Raw genomic sequence first — 17529 nt, 5'->3', positions numbered from 1 at the left:
AACAATCAGGGTGGTGGAGAGTTGTAGTCTGTAGTAACGTTAGCTGATGCCGATGCAGTGAATTTGGCTTATTGGCCTAATCATAAACTAAACCAAGTCAATAGTAAAAGCACTGCACAATGATGGGGATGTTGAGTAGCCTGCCATCTAGTGTCTCAAAATCAACAGCAAATCCAGTCCAAGCCTGTGGGAGGAGGAATTAACTCTGTGGGTTGAAAGAACTCAATGCAGATTTGATGACTAAAGTATTTGGGAGAAATACATTTGAGTGAAACATGCACTCTGCACTTGCCCTCCTGGGTCAGACTTGGACTGTCTCACCTTCTCCAGAGAGATCTGGGCCATATAGACCAGGTCATTGTGTTGCCCTGCAAACCGGGGATGACTCTTCTGCCGCACAATGAACACTATCTGCAGGAATACTGTTGGGTGCATGGAGGAAACGGTCAGATCAAAGAAACACAGACCGACCCCCCTGGACTTCCATGGTAGATGTATCCTGATGTCCAGGCTCAGGTGGGATACCTTGTTTCAGACCCTCGTCTCCAAACTTGTATTATGTTGCCTTCTTTCGAGCTTAAAAATAAATAGTGTGGACCTATCATTTTATGTGACTGTCTCTGAAGCTTTTCCCAAGTACCACTGAACTGATAGTCAGGCAGTGGCTACACTACATATTGTTATAACTTCAGCTAGCTACTTACGGTCACTCAAAACATCATAGTCGTCTTGGTGCTGGCATCGGCATGTAGCTGAGCTTCTAGTTAAATCCAATTCTTTGTTTCGAATCCTCATCGCTATATTCCGGTTGAACGTCACCGTGTAGCAAAAGAAAAGCTCCATCTTCAAATTCGTGTTGATGAGAGGAATCACTTGAAGCCATTGCAGTCTTCTATGATATAATGGCGGTCCGCAAACCAACGTTAAAGGTGCATGCCGCCACCTACTGTGCTGGAGTGTGTGGTCAATCATGGTTTACAACATTTCTAAATCCTCCTACCTAACTCAGTACTTCTGAGAAAATTAAAAAGAGCCCTACTAACTTCTAACAGGATCTGGGAGTAACCATGGAGCAACATCCCCTATCACCACAGAAGGGCCGACCTCCAACTCCCTCAAACCACTCTCATCAGCAAGCTTTCCAACTGTCCAACCAAAACCGCTGCCTTGTCTACTAGTATAGTCCCTACAGTCATCTAGAACAGTAGCAGTGGGATGCTCAACCTCACAGCCTTTCAACCTAACCCAATAAGCTAATGACCATTTTTTACGCCGTATATCCAAAGGCATCTCACCTGCCTCCACTGGTTAGGTACATACAGATGTTGATTTAAATGCACCAATACATATCCTTAAAGCTATATACTGGATTCTGTCCAGCTTCTGAAGCCAAGTCTTTGCCGCTGTTCCATAAACTATACACCCGTAATCAATTATCGTCCTGATCAGAGCTCTATAAATATCCATCAACGATTGTCTGTCAGCACCCCATTCATAACCAGAGACCGAGCGCATAAGATTCACCACCTTCTTACACTTTGTTTTAACATTTATGACATGATCTTTCCATGTATATCGCTCATTGAACCATAGACCCAAATATTTGTACTTAGAAAACCTCCCCATAGGCTGTCCATACAGAAACAACTGTATATTATCAGCAACTTTCTTCTTGAGAAGAACATACAACAAGACTTCGCCACCAATAATTTAAATCCCCAGTCAATCGACCATCCTTCAACATCCACTATAGCTTGTTGAATAGATTTGATCACGAGAGACATTCCTTCCCCTCTTCCAAATAACTCCATCATCAGCATATAGGGAAGCCCCAATACCCCTACCTACATTCAAAAACACATAGATAATCATAATGTTGAACAAAATAGGACTGATAGCACTGCCTTGAGGAATACCATTGTCAACTCCATAGGCATCAGATAAAATGGGTCCTTTTTTAACTCGAAAAGAGCGATTAAATAAGTCTTTCCAATTTAATCAGTAGGCCTTCTCTCTACATACTGTCATAAGCCTTTTCAATGTCAGAAAAGACAGTAGCCATTACTTCTTTCATGACCAGAGTTTTTTCAACTTCATTGCTCACCTTTACTAATGCATCCAAATTAGATCTACCTTTACGGAATCCACTTTGACACTGACTCAATAAACCTCTATGTTCCAGGAAATATGACAATCTATTGATTATCATATTTTTCATCAGTTTACACAAGTTAGAGGTCAGTGCTATTGGCCTATAACTATCAGCACATGAAGGGTCCTTACCAGGCTTTACAAAAGGTCAAACCCTTGTTGGCAATCACAGAGGTCAGACGTTTCTTGTAGTTGGCCACCAGGTTTGCACACATCTCAGGAGTGATTTTGTCCCACTCCTCTTTGCAGATCTTCTCCAAGTCATTAAGGTTTCGAGGCTGACGTTTGTGCAACTCGAACCTACAGCTCCAGGACCATTAATGTGCTTCTTCTTGAGCCACTCCTTTGTTGCGTTGGCCGTGTGTTTTGGGTCATTGTCATGCTGGAATACCCATCCACGACTCATTTTCAATGCCCTGGCTGAGGGAAGGAGGTTCTCACTCAAGATTTGACGGTACATGGCCCGTCCATCGTCCCTTTGATGCGGTGAAGTTGTCCTGTCCCCTTAGCAGAAAAACACCCCCAAAGCATAATGTTTCCACCTCCATGTTTGACGGTGTGGATGGTGTTCTTGGGGTCATAGGCAGCATTCCTCCTCTTCCAAACACGGCGAGTTGAGTTGATGCCAAAGAGCTCGATTTTGGTCTCATCTGACCACAACACTTTCACCCAGTTCTCCTCTGAATCATTCAGATGTTAATTGGCAAACTTCAGACGGGCCTGTATATGTGCTTTCTTGAGCAGGGGGACCTTGCGGGTGCTGCAGGATTTCAGTCCTTCACAGCGTAGTGTGTTACCAATTGTTTTCTTGGTGACTATGGTCCCAGCTGCCTTGAGATCATTGACAAGATCATCCCGTGTAGTTCTGGGCTGATTCCTCACCGTTCTCATGATCATTGCAACTCCACGAGGTGAGATCTTGCATGGAGCCCCAGGCCGAGGGAGATTGACAGTTATTTTGTGTTTCTTCCATTTGCGATTAATCACACCAACTGTTGTCACCTTCTCACCAAGCTGCTTGGCGATGGTCTTGTAGCCCATTCCAGCCTTGTGTAGATCTACAATCTTGTCCCTGACATCCTTGGAGAGCTCTTTGGTCTTGGCCATGATGAAGAGTTTGGAATCTGATTGATTGATTGCTTCTGTGGACAGGTGTCTTTTATACAGGTAACAAACTGAGATTAGGAGCACTCCCTTTAAGAGTGTGCTCCTAATCTCAGCTCGTTACCTGTATAAAAGACACCTGGGAGCCAGAAATCTTTCTGATTGAGAGGGGGTCAAATACTTATTTCCCTCATTAAAACTCAAATCAATTTATAACATTTATGACATGCGTTTTTCTGGATTTGTTTTGCTATTCTGTCTATCACTGTTCAAATAAACCTACCATTAAAATGATAGACTGATCATTTCTTTGTCTGTGGGCAAACGTACAAAATCAGCAGGGGATCAAATACTTTTTTCCCTCACTGTATATCTACAGCACATTAAGGCTGAATGCATCTAGTGTATGGTAAAAACAGCTTCCAATGAAGAGTCAACAGTATCCCTTTTCTTATACACATTAAGGACTTACCTGAGCTCAGGTTGGGTGAAGTGGTGCGGATGAAGCCACTACCAGGGGACCGGACGGGCCTCTGGAGACTCGGATCCTGTGTGCAGAAAGTTGCACCACGCTCCTACTTGGACGAAGTGAATGGATCACTGTACCGCCGTAACGGGGTTGACCTTCGAGTTGCTGAGCCAGCACCTATTCAGAACCCTGATAGTCATAGGGGTCGCATGACAAAAGGACGGAACCCCAGCAAATTACGTGGGGCCTGAGGTACTGGCCGAAGAGCCAGGGGATCACATGGCGGCCGCTCCTTTGCCCATCAATACTCCCCTCAGACAGTCAGGTGACACGCCTGTGCGTGATCCCGCAGTCCTCACAGAAAAGCCCCCTGTCTTTCCACGCTGTGGGCGGCTGTCCGAGCCACCTAAAATACTTAATCTGTAGATTTCCTATTATGGATTGTTGACAGAGATTATAAAAAATAAAAATAAAAAAAATGGGAAAAGTGAAGAATATCCAAATGTGTTGTTTATTTTATACCTGAAAAAAACCTAAACAGTTCATGTTGGATATTATTACTAGGTTTATTTTGTTAGTGAATTGACAGCTCCTGTCCTATTTTATAAAAGGGAAGATGTTATGGGTGTAAGATGGCACGTTTTTGCCATCTGTTGGTAAATGTTAATTACTGCAAGACCAGTGTTTTTACCGGCGCGCTTGATATACCCAGATGCATTGCAATGTGCTGAACAAGACTGGTTACTCGCATCAATGACTCTGTCTCGTCATTTAACCTCCAAACAGTGCTGTTCTCTTCTGGGATCAGGTTCTTGATGGAACCCGTGACTATCTCTATCACTATAGATATGACTAAAGCCCTGAAGCCTGCTGCCTTTGGTATACGGATGAGTCCCCCTAGGATTGTCACTAGGCCCTTAGTCCAGATTGGTGCGTAGCTGCCTACTTCCAGTTTTTGTTAATTGTACTGCTTGTTCAGATTATCCATGGCATTCGGGCTGAAGAATGTCTGGAAAATATGGTTAATTCCCAAATCCCAGGAATTGATGTTGAAAACCTGTGAGACTGCTGCTGATGCAGGCATCTTTGGGCTTGTTGCTGAGTTTCCCATTGTTTCTGAGTTTCTGAGAAGAGTTTATAAGAAGTCACCTTTAAATTAGGCTGCTGTCTGCTCTTCTTGATGTTGTTAGGAGAATGTGACCGTGTTGCTGTCTCTTTGTTATTTTTATAAATGTAAAAAAAAAAAAAAAAAAAAATGATGTTTGAACAGGGCTGGACTTTTACTGGAAACCCTGTGGGTAAACATGGTGGGGCCATTGACAACTAAATGCCTGCTTATGTTCTCAAGTATGGCCCCGGTGAGTTCAGGGTAAACACACACACTCACTCACTCACTCACACACACACACGCACGCACGCACACACACACGCACACACTAATACAAGTGCTGTCTCCTAGGCTGCGTGGAACAACTTTTTTTCCATCGAGCCACATTCAAACAGAGCCGGACAGACAGGTTCCAATCCAGGTGAGAATGCAGTTTATTCATCTCCAGGGGTTTAGATTTGTTGGATGACTTGAAAATAGCTTTTTGTCCACACACACCAGTGGTGGGTTTTGCGTCGAAAGAAATATACATATGAAGAGAAGAACCCAATACCTACTGTGAAATGTGGTGGTGGATCTTTGATGTTATGCGTCTATTTTGCTTCCACTGGTCCTGGGGCCATTGTTAAGGTCAACGGCATCATGAACCTTACCCCGGTACCAGCACATTTTAGCCAAAAACCTGGTTGCTTTGGCCGCAACTGGATCTTCCAGCAAGGAAATAATGCCAAGCACACATCAAAATCAACATTTTGCAATGGCCATTTCAGTGTCCGGACATGAACCCCATTGAAAACCTGTGGTTTGAATTAAAGGGGGCAGTCCATAAGCACAGACAAAGGATATCAACGAATGCTCTAAGATCTCTCCCAATGTGTTCTCCCATCTTGTTTACATTTTTTGTTAATGAGGAAGATTAGTGTGAGAAGGGGCGAAGAGTGTGTGTGTGTCTGTGTCTGTGTGTATGTCATCTTTTGGACATTGTAATTGCTCAACAGTAAGTATATGTCACACATACACACACACACACACACACACACACACACACACTGTACTCCCTGTTCACCTACGACTGCGTGGCCAAGCACGACTCCAACACCATCATTAAGTTTGCTGATGACACAACGGTGGTAGGCCTGATCACCGATAACGACGAGACAGCCTAAAGGGAGGAGGTCAGAGACCTGGCAGTGTGGTGCTAGAACAACAACCTCTCCCTCAACGTGAGCAAGACAAAGGAGATGATCATGGACTACAGGAAAAGGAGGGCTGAACACGCCCCCATTCACATCGATGGGGCTGTAGTGGAGCGGGTCGAGAGTTTCAAGTTCCTTGGTGTCCACATCACCAACAAACTATCATGGTCCAAACACACCAAGAAAGTCATGAAGAGGGCACGACAACGCCTTTTCCCCCTCAGGAGACTGAAAAGATTTGGCATGGGTCCCCAGATCCTCAAAAAGTCATACAGCTGCACCATCGAGAGCATCCTGACCGGTTGCATCACCGCCTGGTATGGCAACTGCTCGGCATCTGACCGTAAGGCACTACAGACGGTAGTGCGTACAGCCCAGTACATAACTGGGGCCAAGCTTCCTGCCATCCAGGACCTATATACTAGGCGGTGTCAGAGGAAGACCCCAAAAATTGTCAAAGACTACAGTCACCCAAGTCATAGACTGTTCTCTCTGCTACTGCACGGCAAGCGGTACCGGAGTGCAAGCTGGAGAGGTCACAGTCAAACTTGGATGCATAAAGTACCGGTCCGAAGTGAGCTTTCGTCGGGGCAGTCCCGTTAGATCTCTTATACTGCTTACACAGACAAGTTATATTTGTATGATTTAGCTTATTCATTATTCATAATTAATTCATCATCAACGTTTTGGTTCATGCATGTGCCTGACCAATACCTCACGAGGGTTCATCTCTCCAAGCTGAGACCTTGAAACTGAGATATCCCTTTCGTTCTCAAAACAATGTTCTGGGCGTACTGCCAAATTGCAGATACTGATAGTGAGGATTCCTCCCATGCACGATTAATCAGTCACTTGCATGAACCCAGTCGAATTGGTTATTAGAAAAGCACAAACATAACATTTTCCATCACAATCTTCTCCATGTTTTTAACAGAAGGTAACTGTTCTTTGACATCTGATTGAATGGACAACACATTGCAGACCAAAAGGTGCTTTGGACACTCCTGCATTTTAAGGCTTTTCTCCTTTAGGTCATTGAGTACCTGCCTGGCCTGAAGCTGCGCTGCGTTTGGGACATGGTTGTGCTCTCCGGACACTCTCTTGATCATTCCATCAGAAAGTGTGATGTGACCTCTGCATTTCTGTGAGTCATAAGCAGTGCATTTCCAAAAGGATAATTTGCTGTCTTCCTTCCGTTCCTTTCTGTATGTGTATCCATCATGTAGCAGGAGCAGGCCTCCATGTACAGAAGGGATGTAGCTGGGTTCCATTGTAGGCTACAGGAGCTCCTCTAGGGAAATACAAAACAGGGTTAACAAAGGAAAGAGCCTACGGAAAGAAAATAAGTTATTTTAAAGCCATAAAAAGTCCAGTTGAGTGTCACAGGTGTAGAGAGGAGTAGGCAGGAGGCAGTCGCAGGTTTAGAACTATTGAATTTATTTAAGCACCATAGATCAAAGCGTGACGAAACCCAAACGCTGTTGTGCTCAAAATGTATCTTTATAAACAAAAGGCACAGGGCGAACCCAACCTGCAAAATATAAAGTACTCAGGAAATAGTAGGAGAGATTCCTCTCAGGAAAACAAGTAACATTTACAATAACCGACAAAGAAAAATGGCAGAGGGAGTGTATATATATACAGTGATAGTGGGGATTGGAACCAGGTGTGTGTAATAATGATGAGACAAGTCCGGGGTTGATGAGTGAAGGGCGATTGCCAGCAGTAGGTTCGGCAGCAGCTAGAAGGCCGGCGACGCCGAACGCCTGAGCTGGACAGGCTAATGTGACATTGAGACTGCATACTGATCACAAGTACTTTGTTTGCTACAGCGTTTCACATTGGGAAGGTTTTTGAAAGAATGTTGGAGATTTTTTTTTTAACCAGTTATAGCCTATAGCTAATGTAGTTACAGTACAACTTTTGTTGTCTAGTCTAGGGCTGTGACGGTAATTAAATAATGTAATGTAATAATGTGTTGCTCAGTTGGTAGAGCATGGCGCTTGCAACGCTAGGATTGTGGGTTCGATTCCCACAGGGGGGCAGTATGAAAAAATGTATGTATGCACTCACTAACTGTAAGTCGCTCTGGATAAGAGCGTCTGCTAAATGACTAAAATGTAAATGTAAAAATGGAGTGCCAAGTCTAGGTCCAAAAGGCTTCTTAACAGCTTCTACCCCTAAGCCATTAGACTGTTGAATAATTAATCAAATGGCCACCCGGACTATTTGCATTGACACCTCCCCACCCCCTTTGTTTTTACACTGCTGCTACTCGCTGTTTATTATCTAGACATAGTCACTTTACCCCTACCTACATGTACAAATTACCTCGACTAACCTGTACCCCTGCACATTGACTCGGTACCGGTACCCCCTGTATATAGCCTCATTATTGTTATTTTATTGTGTTACTTTCAATTATTATATATTTGTTTACTTTAGTTTATTTAGTCAATATTTTCTTAACTCTATTTTCTTAAAACTGCATTGTTGGTTAAGGGCTTGTAAGTAATCATTTCACGGTAAGGTCTACACCTGTTGTGTCTATACGCATGTGAAAAATAAAATGTGATTTGATTTGATTTTGATTTGACAACCCAAAGATTCCTAGATGCCCTTCCAGACTCCCTTCACCTACCCAAGGACGTTGGAATATGAAAATTAGTTAACCCCCTAACTGAAGATCTAAATTTAACCTTGCGTATTATCCTAGATGCAGTCACAAAACATTTGTCACAAGATATTAGCTCCCTGGTATACAGAAAATATCAGAGTCCTGAAGCAAGCTTCCAGAAAATTGGAACGGAAATGGCGCTCCACCAAATTGGAAGTCTTCCGACTAGTACCATGCAATATCGAAGAGCCCTCACTGCTGCTCGATCAGCCTACTTTTCCAACCTAATTGAGGAGAATAAAAACAATCAAAAATGTATTTTTGATACTGTCGCAAAGCTAACTAAAAAGCATTATTCCCCAAGAGAGGATAACCTTCACTTCAGCAGTGATGAATTCATGAACTTCTTCGACGAAAAGATCATGATCATTAGAAAGCAAATTACGGACTCCACTTTGAATCTGCATCTTTCTCCAAAACTCAGTTGTCCTGAGTCTGCACAGAACTGCCAGGACCTCGGATCAATGGAAACACTCAAGTTTTTTAAACCTGTATCTCTCGACACATTCACGAAAATAGTCATGGCCTCTAAACCTTCCAGCTACCTACTGGACCCTATTCCAACTAAACTACTGAAAGAGCTACTTCCTGTGCTTGGCCCTCCTATGTTGAACATAATAAACAGCTCCCTATCCTCCGGATGTGTACCAAACTCACTCAAAGTGGCAGTAATAAAACCTCTCCTGAAAAATCCAAATCTTGACCCGGAAAATAAAAAAAACTATCGGCCTATATCGAATCTTCCATTCCTCTCAACATTTTTAAAAGATGTCGCGCAGCAACTCACTGCCTTCCTGAATATTCTTTTTTTATACGAAACGCTCCAGTCTGGTTTTAGACCCCATCATAGTACTGAGACTGCACTTATGAAGGTGATAAATTGCCTTTTAATGGTGTCAGACCAAGGCTCTACATCTGTCCTCATGCTCCTAGACCTTAGTTCCGCTTTTGACACTATCGATCACCACATTCTTTTGGAGAGATTAGAAATCCTAATTGGTCTACATGGACAAGTTCTTGCCTGGTTTAGATCTTATCTGTCGGAAAGATATCAGTTCGTCTCTGTGGATGGTTTGTCCTCTGACAAATCAATTGTATGTTTTGGTGTTCCTCAAGGTTCCGTTTTAGGACCACTATTGTTTTCACTATATATTCTACCTCTTGGTAATGTCATTCGGAAACACAATATCAACTTTCACTGCTATGCGGACGACACAGAGCTGTACATTATGATGAATTGCCTACCCTGGAAGCCTGTGTTTCAGACATAAGGAAGTGGATGGCGGCAAATGTTTTACTTTTAAACTTGGACAAAACAGAGATGCTAGTTCTAGGTCCGAAGAAACAAAGAGATCTGCTGTTTGATCTGACAATTAATGTTGATGGTTGTACAGTCATCTCAAATAAAACTGTGAAGAACCTTGGTGTTACTCTGGACCCTGATCTCTGTTTTGACGAACATATCAAGAACATTTCAAGGGCAGCTTTTTTCCGTCTTCGTAACATTGCAAAAATCAGAAACGTTTTGTCCAAAAATGATGCAGAAAAGCTAATACATGCTTTTGTCACTTCTAGATTAGACTACTGCAATGCTCTACTCGCAGGCTACCCAGATAAAGCACTAAATACACTTCAGTTAGTGCTAAATACTTGACTAGAATCAAAACATTTGATCATATTACTCCAGTGCTAGCCTCTCTACACTGAGGTTCTGTTAAGGCTAGGGCTGATTTCAAGGTTTTACTGCTAATTTACAAAGCATTACATGGACTTGCTCTTACCTATCTCTCCAATTTGGTCCTGCCATACATACCTACACGTACGCTATGGTCACAAGAGACAGGCCTCCTTATTGCCTCTAGAATTTCTAATTAAATAGCTGGAGGTAGGGCTTCTCCTATAGAGCTAAATGTTTATGGAATGGTCTGCCTATCCATGTGAGAGACGCAGACTTGGTACCGTACTTTACTCTGTACTTTACTGAAGACTTGTCTCTTCAGTAGGTCCTATGATTGAGTGTAGTCTGGCCTAGGGGTGCGAAGTTGAACGGCAAGGCACTGGAATGACGAACCGCCCTTGCTGTCTCTGCCTGGCCAGCTCCCCTCTCTCCACTGGGATTCTCTGCCTCTGACCCTATAACGGGGGCTGAGAGAGTGTATCATTGCCCAGTGTTGATAACATTGTTGCATTGATGTATTAAATGATTGCACAGGACAGACAGTGATGAGCACAGTGAAAAAGAAGATCCAAACTAATTTACATCCATTAGAAAAATGGAAATCACTTGCAAACCACTTGAGCAACAAGGCAAGAAATTACAATATGTAAAAGATGCGCAGGCTAAACAGCTTTTGTTGTTGAATATCTACATTTAATTTAAATACGAGTTTCTATATTATGTAGTATTATTTGCAGTTGTCACTATGACAATTAACACACCCTGAAGCATTAAATGGTCTGTACCACCTTATTAATAGGTATACAGCATGCAGTAGAATGCTTTGAGCAGTTGATTGACAGGTGTGGGCTGTAGAACGACAAAACGTTCCTCTAGTGTGATCGCCAACATTTTATAGTTATGTATAATTTAATGTTATATTTATGATCCTTGGTGTGGATGGCCCTTAACACTTAAATTGTTACATGCCACCTTCTAGCGGATAACATGAATATGGTATGAATACAGCAGTGGTTCTCAACCATGGGTTGATTTGATAGAAATCACAACTGCAACAATGATATCCTACTAAAAAGGGATTTAATATTCCCTGCTATTTTGTTTTTATTATTATTTTGGAGGGGGGTGGTTACATGTTGTTGTTTTTTTATCCATTTTAATTTCAGAGGCCTGATTCCCTCCAGGTATCCCCTCAATATAAATAAAGATCACTCCCTTAGATTTGGAGTCTCTAAAACAGCATGAAGGATTCTGTCTGACCCATTAGTTGGGCCAGATTTTCACTGGTCTGCCTGAAATGCTCACGCAGCCACCACCCCCCTCCTCCAGTCGAGCCGGGTGGATTAGAATCTGGACATGGAAGGCCGCTCCATTGATCCAGATCTTGAAAGAACGAGTGCTCATGTGGCCATCTACCAGCATGGAGTTATTTAGTTGCGTCAGTGCAAAACTAAGTTTGCTTTCCCCGTGCTTGATGCCTTTCTTCATCTTTGCCACATCATGCACGTTCATCGTCTGTCTGTCCCTTCCTCCATAACATTGCGCACAGTAGACGCCTCATCTGCAAACACATGGCGCAGAACGTCTGCGTTGCTCACTTGGGGGGTCAGGGTCTTGAAGTCAACCGTGACTATATCTATCAGTATAGATATTGCTAAAGCCCCGAAGCCTGCTACCTTTGGTACAGTGGTGAGTCCTCCTAGTTTGCTCACTAGGTCCTTAGTCCAAGCTGGTGTGTAGCTGCATTATTCCAGTTTCTGCTCATGGGACTGCTTGTTGAAATTATCCAGGGAGTTTTGGCTGAAGAATGTCAGGAAAGTATTGTCAATTCCCAAATCCCAGGGATTGGTGTTGAAAACCAGTGTCACTTTTTCTGCAGCCACTTTTTTTGTGTCTGTGTGTCTGTATGTGTGATATGTACTTATTGTTGAGCAATTACAATATCAGATACACACTGTAATCTTCCTCAACTGGTTGTGACGTCTCTCACTGGCCCCTCAGCACAGCAGAGCAGCAGGATTCACCCAGACTTACAACACAGTCAGTAGAAGCACAGTCAGTAGAAACACAGTCAGTAGAAACATAGTAGAAGCACAGTCAGTAGAATCACAGTCAATAGAAACACAGTCAGTAGGAACACAGTCAGTAGAAACAGTCAGTAGAAACACAGTCAGTAGGACAAGACACATCATATTCTTCAGTCATCAGACACCTGTCACATAGACCGTGGGACCCAAAGAAGCAGCCATGAGAAAACTGCATGTGGCTTTGTACCAAATGGCACCCTATTTCCTATATAGTGCACTACTTTGGTCCCTGGTCAACATTAGTGCAATATATAGGGAATAGGGTGCTATCTGGGATGCAGCAAGTGATTTACCTGTGACAACCCCAACTAAGGTTGAAGGTCATGATCAGGGATATGCAGCCCTTAGGGTTAGCAAAAATGTATGACATACTGTAAGCCAAAATGATAAATCCAGATGTAATTGAGGAGATTCATGCAGCCCCTTTTTTTCAGTGATGTGTTTTTAAAACCAAAGAGATTCCACTGAATTTAAGCTAGTACTTAATCAAACATTCATTGAAGTCGAACTTGTTGGTCGCTGAACTACTTGTAATCCCTACCAGTCATTTCCTGTTCTATTCTTGTCTAAAAAGCTACATGATTGAAGCACCATTGTTTGTCATCGTTTTCTGCTTATCACTTTAAAGTATTGATTATGTAAAAGACATGTACCACTGTCTCACTCTGCACTGTTTAGGTGTAAATCACCATAGAGCTATTTCTATATAAATCACAAGCTCTACAGCCAGGAAATTAGATCAAATGCAGAATGACAGTTTTACTATGTCTACTTTAAATGGATTAATGTTATTTCTCTCCTCAAGTTCCATGGTCTGTGCAGGTTAAATGAGATACAATAAAACTTTGTCCACATTTGTGTCTCTTGTTATTTTTTTGCCCTCAGAATGCACTGTACCTTTGAAATCGTCCAATCTCCTGTTAATGAAAGCTATGTTTTCAGAACCAGAACATGTTGTAATAATAAATGTACACATTCATGTAACCATTTATTAGAAAAGATAACAATGCATAGTCTTGGTATTAGGGCACTGCTCCTTCAGGGTAGCTCAATGCCAGAGCCAAGCGTCATATTAAGATGATAATATAACTACAGGCATTGAGCACGATATGCGATATCAAACAAAGAACCCAGACAGGTGTAGGCTGGGGTGGTGGTGGGATATCAGAAACAGCGAGCTGACACAATCATGATCATATTAGCAATACTGCAGGAACTCATGTAGGCTCCACACTTTCAGAATTACAATCGAGTGGAACTCATCACTGCTCTGGTTTCTTCGTCAGCGCTGTGGGCTAGCTCTGAGCTATGTGCCGCCCACTCCTGCATCGGAGCTGCTACTGCTTCTCAATAGGCCAACAGAGGATGATGGGCCAATAATCTTGAGGGTGAAGCCGTGACAGATTGAGAAGCAGTAGCAGCTCCAATGAGGCCCTTTACCAGATTGGACCGATTGGCCGGCCGGCCAGATTGGACCAGTAGGCCGGCCAGCCAGATAACAAAACGGAAGATTCTCGATAAGAGGTAACGTAATGTTAGCTGGACTAGGTAAATTAGCGACTTTAGGTAACGCTACAGTCCTGGTAGTCACTGCTAGACTGGTAGCTACACTACATGGCCAACAGTATGTGGACACCTGCTCATCGAACAACTCATTCCAAAATCATGGGCATTAATAAGGAGTTGGTCCCCCCTTTGCAGCTATAACAGACTCCACTCTTCTGGGTAGGCTTTCCACTAGATGTTGGAACATTGCTGTGGGGACTTGCTTCCATTCAGTCACAAGAGCATTAGTGAGGTCGGGCACTGATGTTGGGCGATTAGAACTGGCTCGCAGTCGGCGTTCCAAATCAACCCTAAGGTGTTCGATGGGGTTGAGGTCAGGACTCTGTGCAGGCCAGTCAAGTTCTTCCACACCGATCTCGACAAAGTATTTCTGTATGGACCTCGCTTTGTGCACGGGGCATTGTCATGCTGGAACAGGAAAGAGCCTTTGACAAACTGTTGCCACAAAGTCGGAAGCACAGAATCATCTAGAATTGTATGCTGTAGTGATAAGATTCCCTTCACCGGAACTAAGGGGCCTAGACCGAACCATGAAAAACAGCACCAGACCATTATTCCTCCTCCACCAAACTTTACATTTACATTTTTTACATTTTAGTCATTTAGCAGACGCTCTTATCCAGAGCGACTTACAGTTAGTGAATACATTTTTTTTTTTTATACTGGCCCCCGTGGGAATCGAACCCACCACCCTGGCATTTCAAACGCCATGCTCTATCAACTGAGCTACATCCCTGCCGGCCATTCCCTCCCCTACCCTGGACAACGCTGGGCCAATTGTGTGCCGCCCATGAGTCTCCCGGTTGCGGCCGGCTGCGACAGAGCCTGGATTCGAACCAGGATCTCTAGTGGCACAGTTAGCACTGCGATGCAGTGCCTTAGACCACTGCGCCACTCAGTACATTTGGCACTATGCATTGGAGCAGGTAGCGTTCTCCTGGCATCCGCCAAACCCAGATTTGTCCGTTGGACTGCCAGATGGTGAAGTGTGATTCATCACTCCCGAAAACGCGTTTCTACTGCTCCAGAGTCCAATGGCGGCGAGCTTTACACCACTCCATCCGACGCTTGGCATTGCGCATAGTGATCATAGGCTTGTGTGCGGCTGCTCGGCCATGGAAACCCATTTCATAAAACTCCCAACGAACAGTTATTGTGCTGAGGTTGCTACCAGAGGCAGTTTGGAACTCGGTAGTGAGTGTTGCAACTGAGGACAGACGATTTTTATGTGCTATGCGCTTCAGCACTCAATAACAGCACTTACAGTTGACCGGGGAAGCTCTAGCAGGGCAGAAATGTGACAAACTGACTTGTTGGAAAGGTGGCATCCTATGACGGTGCCACATTGGAAGTCACTGAGCTCTTCAGTATGGGCCATTCTACTGCCAATATTTGTCTATGGAGATTGCATGGCTGTGTGCTCGATTTTATACACCTGTCAGTAACAAGTGTGGCTGAAATAGCTGAATCCACTAATTTGACGATAACTAGCTAACAGCAAGCTGACAATATTGAAATGTCCATGTTTGGTGTGCTAAGCTAGCCAGTCTAATAGAGATCAATACAATTAGTGGGGTGGTTAAGTTGTGTATTGTTGTGTGTTTTGTTGTATGTTAGACAGACCACAGGGACATTTCATCATGTAAACAACATTGGTGAACATGCAGGTAATTAGGCCTTTGATCTTAAATATTTGTCCTGTGTGGGTAATTACAAATGTGGCCAATGTGTTCAATGCAGTTTAACATATAAATGTTACTCATTTACACCCCCCGCACAGGACAAAGATTTAAGATCAAAGGCGTGATTACCTGCATGTCCACCAATGTTGTTTACATGTTGAAATGTCCCTGTGATCCCTGTGAAATGTCCCTGTGAGGGAAAAAATTATTTTATCCCCTGCTGATTTTGTATGTTTGCCCACTGACAAAGACATGATCAGTCTATAATTTTAATGGTAGGTTTATTTGAACAGTGAGAGACAGAATAACAACAACAAAATCCAGAAAAACGCATGTCAAAAATGTTACAAATTGATTTGCATTTTAATGAGGGAAATACGTTTTTGACCCCTCTGCAAAACATGACTTAGTACTTGGTGGAAAAACCCTTGTTGGCAATCACATAGGTCAGATGTTTCTTGTAGTTGGCCACCAGGTTAGCACACATCTCAGGAGGGATTTTGTCCCACTCTTTGCAGATCTTCTCCAAGTCATTAAGGTTTCGAGGCTGACGTTTGGCAACTCAAACCTTCAGCTCCCTCCACAGATTTTCTATGGGATTAAGGTCTGGAGACTGGCTAGGCCACTCCAGGACCTAAATGTGCTTCTTCTTGAGCCACTCCTTTGTTGCCTTGGCCGTGTGTTTTGGGTCATTGTCATGCTGTAATACCCATCCACGACCCATTTTCAATGCCCTGGCTGAGGGAAGGAGGTTCTCACCCAAGATTTGACGGTACATGGCCCCGTCCATCGTCCCTTTGATGCGGTGAAGTTGTCCTGTCCCCTTAGCAGAAAAACACCCCCAAAGCATAATGTTTCCACCTCCATGTTTGACGGTGGGGATGGTGTTCTTCGGGGTCATAGGCAGCATTCCTCCTCCTCCAAACACGGCGAGTTGAGTTGATGCCATAGAGCTCCATTTTGGTCTCATCTGACCACAACACTTTCACTCAGTTCTCCTCTGAATCATTCAGATGTTCATTGGCAAACTTCAGACGGGCCTGTATATGTGCTTTCTTGAGCAGGGGGACCTTGCGGGCGCTGCAGGATTTCAGTCCTTCACGGCGTAGTGTGTTACCAATTGTTTTCTTGGTGACTATGGTCCCAGCTGCCTTGAGATCATTGACAAGATCCTGCCGTGTAGTTCTGGGCTGATTCCTTACCGTTCTCCACGAGGTGAGATCTTGCATGGAGCCCCAGGCCGAGGGAGATTGACAGTGATTTTGTGTTTCTTCCATTTGCGAATAATCGCACCAACTGTTGTCACCTTCTCACCAAGCTGCTTGGCGATGGTCTTGTAGCCCATTCCAGCCTTGTGTAGGTCTACAATCTTGTCCCTGACATCCTTGGAGAGCTCTTTGGTCTTGGCCTGATTGATTGATTGCTTCTGTGGACAGGTGTCTTTTATACAGGTAACAAGATGAGATTAGGAGCACTCCCTTTAAGAGTGTGCTCCTAATCTCAGGTCGTTACCTGTATAAAAGACACCTGGGAGCCAGAAATCTTTCTTATTGAGAGGGGGTCAAATACTTATTTCCCTCATTAAAATGCTAATCAATTTATAACATTTTTGACATGCGTTTTTCTGGATTTTGTTGTTGTTATTCTGTCTCTCACTGTTCAAATAAACCTACCATTAAAATCATAGACTGATCATGTCTTTGTCAGTGGGCAAACGTACAAAATCAGCAGGGGATCAAATACTTTTTTCCCTCACTGTATATGAATGACCTTCCACCCCCACCTGGGATATGGATGCCTGATGAAGACCT

General features: G+C 43.5%; 1 protein-coding gene across 2 annotated transcripts in view; it reads right to left on the bottom strand.

Annotated features, from left to right (window-relative positions):
* LOC311142100 (protein phosphatase methylesterase 1-like) overlaps nucleotides 1–4919 on the bottom strand; it is a 68058-nt gene extending 63139 nt beyond the window's left edge. For both annotated transcript variants that reach the window (XM_084177686.1, XM_084177687.1), the window contains exon 1: nucleotides 3728–4919. The gene's annotated coding sequence lies outside the window, so the exon portion shown is untranslated. The remainder of the gene's footprint in view (nucleotides 1–3727) is intronic.
* Between the last annotated feature and the right edge of the window lie 12610 nt (nucleotides 4920–17529).

This window comes from Coregonus lavaretus (genome assembly GCF_964263955.1).
Source record: "Coregonus lavaretus genome assembly, chromosome: 15".
Taxonomy (NCBI): domain Eukaryota; kingdom Metazoa; phylum Chordata; class Actinopteri; order Salmoniformes; family Salmonidae; genus Coregonus; species Coregonus lavaretus.
This window is presented reverse-complemented; position numbering and strand designations above follow the sequence as displayed.